The sequence below is a fragment of the Phyllobates terribilis genome, unplaced genomic scaffold (genome assembly GCF_046119375.1).
Source record: "Phyllobates terribilis strain yellow unplaced genomic scaffold, ASM4611937v1 Scaffold_2__4_contigs__length_985480577, whole genome shotgun sequence".
Classification (NCBI taxonomy): Eukaryota; Metazoa; Chordata; class Amphibia; order Anura; family Dendrobatidae; genus Phyllobates; species Phyllobates terribilis.
Window position 1 is genome coordinate 810,372,102 of NW_027362762.1, and position 6,875 is coordinate 810,378,976.

General features: G+C 45.0%; 1 long non-coding RNA gene across 1 annotated transcript; it reads left to right on the forward strand.

The window, feature by feature from the left end:
* Positions 1-6,175, forward strand: LOC141252995 (uncharacterized). The gene is made up of 3 exons (XR_012314184.1): positions 1-48; positions 3,897-3,935; positions 5,557-6,175. It is a non-coding gene; the product is annotated as an uncharacterized lncRNA (long non-coding RNA).
* Positions 6,176-6,875: the final 700 nt, after the last annotated feature.

The following is a 6,875-nucleotide window of genomic DNA, read 5'->3' on the forward strand; positions in this document are numbered from 1 at the left end:
AGAGGTCCAGTAGTGCAACCAATGTATTAAACATTGCAGGATAAACAGGTAAGCAAGTATATACTGTATATAGAATTACAATTTATAAAATTAGGTTTTGTTGGTAACAGTAGATGTAAACTGTTTTGTATTAGTGATATGTTTGCAGCATTTGCAGATATTACCGATACAGATCGTACCGGATTACTGAGAACTTTTTTAAGTTTTCTGTCTTGATATAATATGGGGATATATTTATTTATAATTTTCTTGACTTCTGAGAATTGAGGAATATATTGTGTTACAAATGTTATATCGTTAGAATTGGTCTGAAGTCAATGGGTCAAATACGCTGCAAAAAAGCAGAAAGAATGGTACCCAGGGTTGGGGAAGAAGACTACTTCTCCCATCATCTGACTGCCGCTCCCGCTGATAACAGCGAGAGCGGCGCAGCTTAGGGGAGAAGTAGTCTCCTCAGCCAAGCCGGGGCTGTGCGCGATCTAAAAAAAAAAAAGTAAAAATCAATATTAAAATAAAAACACCTTTTATCCTCACCTGTCCGGCGTCCTCCATGTGTCCCGCCGTCCTCTCGATGTCCCCCGGTGACCCGATCATCCTGGCGGCCGGCGGTACACTGATGGGAGCACGCTGCTGTGCTGCCGGCTGAGGTCACGCAAGTTCATCAGCTGGAGATCAGCTGACGAGCTCCGGACCTCACTTTATGGCACCAGTGCTGCATGGGAACTTTCTCACGAATGTTCCCACGTACCACTGATGCAGTATGAGGTCTCCGGGGCTTGTCTGTTTGGGGTGACAAGAGGTAGCTAATAGTGTAGAATTAGTAACAGTGCTCTTTCTGAATGGCATGATTTGAACTCCTATGGAGGAATGTGTGAGGGTAATATCCAGAAATCCCATTTGTATTTTCTGTACGTTAAATGTGAATTGCAAATTCATGTCATTTTTGTTTAAATAACGTATGAAGTCCATGGCTGCCTCCTCCCTCCCATATCAGGAGGAGGTCGTCTAAAAAATGACCATATCACCTGATATGGGAGCGGAGATCGGATGCAGCTGAAAAAATAAACATTTCCTCCCATACTGCCATATACTGTAGATATTTGCGATGGCTGGAGAAAAATCCACCCCCATTGGTGCTCCTCATTTTTGTAAATAAAACCTGCCATTGAATGAGAAATAATTATGTGATAGGGGAAATTCTGTTGCTATAAGGATGAATTCTTTAATGGGTGGGGTATAATTACTGAATTGGTGTAAAAAGTATGCTAAAGATTTCAATTCTAGGGGATGTGGGATACTAGGATATAGAGCAATAACGTCATGTTAACCACATACTTTGATTCAATCATTTGCTGTTGTCTAATGAGGCAATAACGTGTTTGGTGTCACATAAATGACTTGGAATACTCTTCATCAGAGGTTGTAAGTACATGTCTAACCAAGAGCTAAGTCTTCCAAATTTCCTATACCAGCCATAATCGGCCATAATGTTAAATACAGTTAGGTCCATATATATTTGGACAGAGACAACATTTTTCTAATTTTGGTTCTAGACATTACCACAATGAATTTTAAACAAAACAATTCAGATGCAGTTGAAGTTCAGACTTTCAGCTTTCATTTGAAGGTATCCACATTAAAACTGGATGAAGGGTTTAGGAGTTTCAGCTCCTTAACATGTGCCACACTTTGCTTTAATAAACTCCTGGGTTGCTTTGGCTTTATGTTTTGAGTCATTGTCCATCTGTAGTATGAAACGACGACCAATCAGTTTGGCTGCATTTGGCTGGATCTGAGCACACAGTATGGCTCTGAATACATCAGAATTCATTCGGCTGCTTCTGTCCTGTGTCACATCATCAATAAATACTAGTGACCCAGTGCCACTGGCAGCCATGCATGCCCAAGCCATCACACTGCCTCCGCCGTGTTTTACAGATGATGTGGTATGCTTTGGATCATGAGCTGTACCACGCCTTCGCCATACTTTTCTCTTTCCATCATTCTGGTAGAGGTTGTTCTTGGTTTCATCTGTCCAAAGAATGTTTTTCCAGAACTGTGCTGGCTTTTTTAGATGTTTTTTAGCAAGGTCCAGTCTAGCCTTTTTATTCTTGATGCTTATGAGTGGCTTGCACCGTGCAGTGAACCCTCCGTATTTACTTTCATGCAGTCTTCTCTTTATGGTAGATTTGGATATTGATACGCCTACCTCCTGGAGAGTGTGGTTCACTTGGTTGGCTGTTGTGAAGGGGTTTCTCTTGACCATGGAGATTATTCTGCAATCATCCACCACTGTTGTCTTCCGTGGGCGCCCAGGTCTTTTTGCATTGATGAGTTCACCAGTGCTTTCTTTCTTTCTCAGGATGTACCAAACTGTAGATTTTGCCACTCCTAATATTGTAGCAATTTCTTGGATGGGTTTTTTCTGTTTTTGCAGCTTAAGGATGGCTTGTTTCACCTGCATGGAGAGCTCCTTTGACCGCATGTTTACTTCACAGCAAAACCTTCCAAATGCAAGCACCACACCTCAAATCAACTCCAGGCCTTTTATCTGCTTAATTGAGAATGACATAACGAAGGGATTGCCCACACCTGACCATGAAATAGCCTTGGAGTCAATTGTCCAATTACTTTTGGTCCCTTTAAAAACAGGGTGGCACATGTTAAGGAGCTGAAACACCTAAACTCTTCATCCAATTTTAATGTGGATGCCCTCAAATGAAAGCTGAAAGTCTGAACTTCAAATGCATCTGAATTATTTTGTTTAAAATTCATTGTGGTAATGTCTAGAACCAAAATTAGAAAAATGTTGTCTCTGTCCAAATATATATGGACCTAACTGTATACTTATTTTTGTATATTTATTTATATAGGACTGTTTACCAGATGCGATATTCCAAAGACCGTATCATGATAATCTTCTAAAAAATGTAGAGGTTTATTTTTGGATTGTACATTAATAAGAATAATTGCAGCAAAACATAAAATAGGTGAAGTAGTTACAAAGAGATTCATTCATGAGTGTCCATCTTTCCCTGGGTCCTGAATGATAGTTTTCGTCTGTCTTTATTGAGCACGTGTCCGGGCCTACATTATCAACTGCCCTCAGCATAAAAACCCTCCTTCTGATGTCAATGTGAAGTGGCAAAAGCAAAAGCCCCCAGGGGGGGCTGTCTCACCTGGGTTATATAGCACCTGTTCTTCTATATATAGCACTAACTTTACCCTGAGCTAAATGTACAAGAATAGCCTGAATGTCCTGTCAGCTAAAATCTTCCATGTGGCTGATGCAATGTACAAGTACAGAATTGAGATTAATGTTTGATTATTTAACACCGTAATGGAGGGGGAACTTGTTGTTTGTGAATTTTATGGACAGAGTGAAAGATGGGAGTAATGGGACATGTAACTATCAAATCTTTAGATAATTTTTCACTTAATGCCCCAATTTCCACTCCTTGTTGTAATAAGGTTTTAAGTTCTGTAGAAAATGTATTAGTTGATCCAGACTAAGCTCTTGGTATATTTCATAGTTAAATTTCATTTTTCATAGAGTCCTACATTAAGTAATTAAGTAAGACGGTTGCACGGCCTTTATATGCCTGTTGTATCAGCAGATCATCGTTCATTGCCAATTCCTTCAAAGCTATTTTCTCATATGCGGAAAGATTACAGGGGTTATGTTGATGTTTAATTTTGTCTTTTAACAGGCAGAGTTCTTCTTCTATAAGTTCCTGGAAGTTGTCCAAAATGGGGGGGGGGACTGTATGGGATAAAAATATGGGTTGCTATTCCTGTATGATTGATTCAAATTCACTGAGTTATCTAGGGATTCACTGGCTATATAGAACATTGTTCCTCAAAATTATTGATATCTGTAATTTCTATATTCTCAGTTATAGGATCCATCATCTTCCATGAAATGACAGTGCAAGGTGAGTGTTCTTGTGTGAGATACATGTTTTTTAATCTTTATCTAATAAAACTTGGATTTTACATATTTCTGAGGCTGGATCTATTCTGCTATTGACTATTTAAAGAATTTTTTGTGCAATACAATTATATTTTTATCATTTTTTTCTCACATTCCTTGTTCAATTTGCTCACAAAAAAACATTTTGTTTTGGAAAAATGTGGCACCCCTGCAGGTCCAGTTGCCACAGAGGTACTGCATTTCACCCACAGGTTTGGTACCCCACTCTCAGGTAAGGACGGAGTACTACCAGGGACCCACACACCCACATCCAATACACTCCACTTCAGGAGGGAAGGGTGAGATTGCTCCTTATGGAGGCTCAGAGGAAAGACAGTTGGGAGTGGGGGCTGAAGAGGAGCTCCGCTTAGGAGAGCATGGAGGGGTCCCCTAATCAGGTTTACCAGCATACAACACTTTCCTGGCTCCAGACCAACAAGGGGAGCTCCTCCTCTTCAAACTGGAATCTGGAGGCTGGGTTAGTAAGAGTTAGTTGAGAGGAGTTGGAGACAGGAGAACGACGAGGAAGGACCTGGGGAAGGGAGCTGTAGATAAGCTCATCCCAGAGAGAAGCGCAAAGGAACCGGACACCGGAGTCCGTGGTTGTGGGGCACTGAAGGCCCAGCAGCTGAATCCGGAGGTCAGGAGACTGCAGGTCTCCTGGCCTCACCAGATGCCCGGCGGCACAGCAGCATCATAGGGCCCAGCACCGTCATGTGGTAGCAACACTTGAGGAAGGCCCGAGCTGCCTGCCATACGGGTGAGGAAAAAGACGTTTTACTCAGGGACGAGAGCCGCAGCATAGCTTCAAGCAGCAGGGCCAAAGAGAATAGCACAGAGAGAAGGCCTACAACTCTACCTGGCGAGGTGGATCCCCAACTTGCTTCCAGGCCGCACGGGCCTCCACTACCAGCTAGTACCCGTGACCCGGTCGGCTTGATAAACTGCAAGTAAAGATAGAAGAAACCGCCATTAAGTTGCTGTCTGGTCATTACCTGCGCCATCAGCCCTGCATTACACCGCACCAACAACATCAACTTCCACAATTCTTCATACACTGCCCTGGAGCTTAGCTCTGCCTGTGGAGAGCTGAACCAACTCTGCTGCGTCACCATCAGCTCCAGTGGATCTGCACCGCAGCGACGGCCCCATATAGCCGCATACCACAGGTGGCGTCACGAATATTATCTCTAAAAACTTTATTCCCCTTTTACTTTCCCTTTAATTGATCGCCCTGGGTCACGGACTGGGTCACTGCCACTGTGACATCCCCCAGCATCGACTGGCTCGGCTACCGAGTACCCCACGGCCCAGGGGGCCATGCCTGCGGTAAGCCAAAGGACCCGCAGACAGCTGCCTGCCCTACCTGTACACCCAGCTGGTAGCTGTACCCCTAACGCTATTGGGGAAAGCCAGGTTGGTCCACCACCAGACAGTGGGCTACGTAGATCAACCAGGAGCACAAAGGGGCAGATACCCGCTCGCTGGAGAATATAGAGTGTACTAAAATTGTAAATAATCCTGTTGCCAAATGTTGAAATGTTTGCCAAGTTACATGCTTGTTTGGTAATTCTGTGTTTCAGTTTCTTGCAGTTACCGTACGGACTCACAGGTTATGGACTTTTTATAATCAGGACCTTGTATGGACTGCATTCGGAGCCTAACCCAGGAATGAACTAAGACTGTGAAGGACTTGGGGTAGGACAGACCCCCACCTGGTTAAGGCTCCCCGTTGTGTTGGTGATATGGACACCCGGTCACAGACCACACTGTGACCTTAAGAACTCAATTTGTGCGTCGTCTGTCTATTAATGTTTTATGGTTATGCATATTGTCTTTGTTTATTGTTTAGTCCCGGAGTACTAAATTTCACTAGGGGGGAATGTGTCACCCTGGCCTGGATGCCACAAGTGCAATTTAAGCTGTGTCTGAGAGCAAGGAGGAGGTTCTCTAGTCAGGGGAACATTAGCATGCAATGCCTCCCGTCTCAGGCCAGTAGGGGGAGCTGGCTGCCCCTATAAAAGCTGGTACTGGGGGCAGGGTTAGGGAGAACTTGATGGCCTGTCTCAGCACTGAGACTTGTCCCAGAGCAGAGCAGGGACAGACAGTTGCACTGCACCTAAGAGGAAGTGTGGCAGGAGGAGAGCCACAAGCCAGAGACAAGAGGCGAAGAGAGCCTGTCTTGGCAGATAAAGGACTTAATTTACCAGACTTTGGTGTCTGAGGCTGGAAGGATTCCACATCCCCCAGCAGATAACCAGTTCGCAGGGGACTGTATATTCCTTGGCCTAAGAAGCCTGGAGGCCCTGCCACAACAGAAGGGACCAGCAAAGCCGTACAAGGCTGGGAGCAGAAAGGAACCCACGTCGCAAGCCATACAGGCGAGAATACACGGAAAGCTCGGAAACGTGGGCTGTTACCTTATAACGAGGAGATAGCCAGAAGGAGCGCAGAAAGCACGGTAGGCCTACACCCTCACCCTGACCAGGGCCAATTTCCCCGTTGCTCTCAGACATCCAGGTCCCCTCCTAGCTGGGACTGTTTGTGGGTCAATTTACCTGTTCTAGTAAAGACCCTGGACTGCAACCTGTTGTCTGCGTGCTCCTTGCTCCTCCAGCACTATCAGCACTGGGACTCTCACTACCATCACTCCCAACATCCATTATACTGCCCTGGGGAGCCACACTACCCTAGCTGCACACCTCATCAGCCCCAGCGGTCTGCATGCAGCGGTGGTTCCTAATAACCGCAATCCACGGGTGGCGTAGTCGGACATTATCAATAGAGCATAGCAGACTACCATTGGTCTGACCACCCTGAGCCACGGAACCGGGTTGCCACTACTACTCCCATCGTTTCCCTACCGCCCGGATCCGAGTGCCCCACGGCCCAGGGGGCGAGT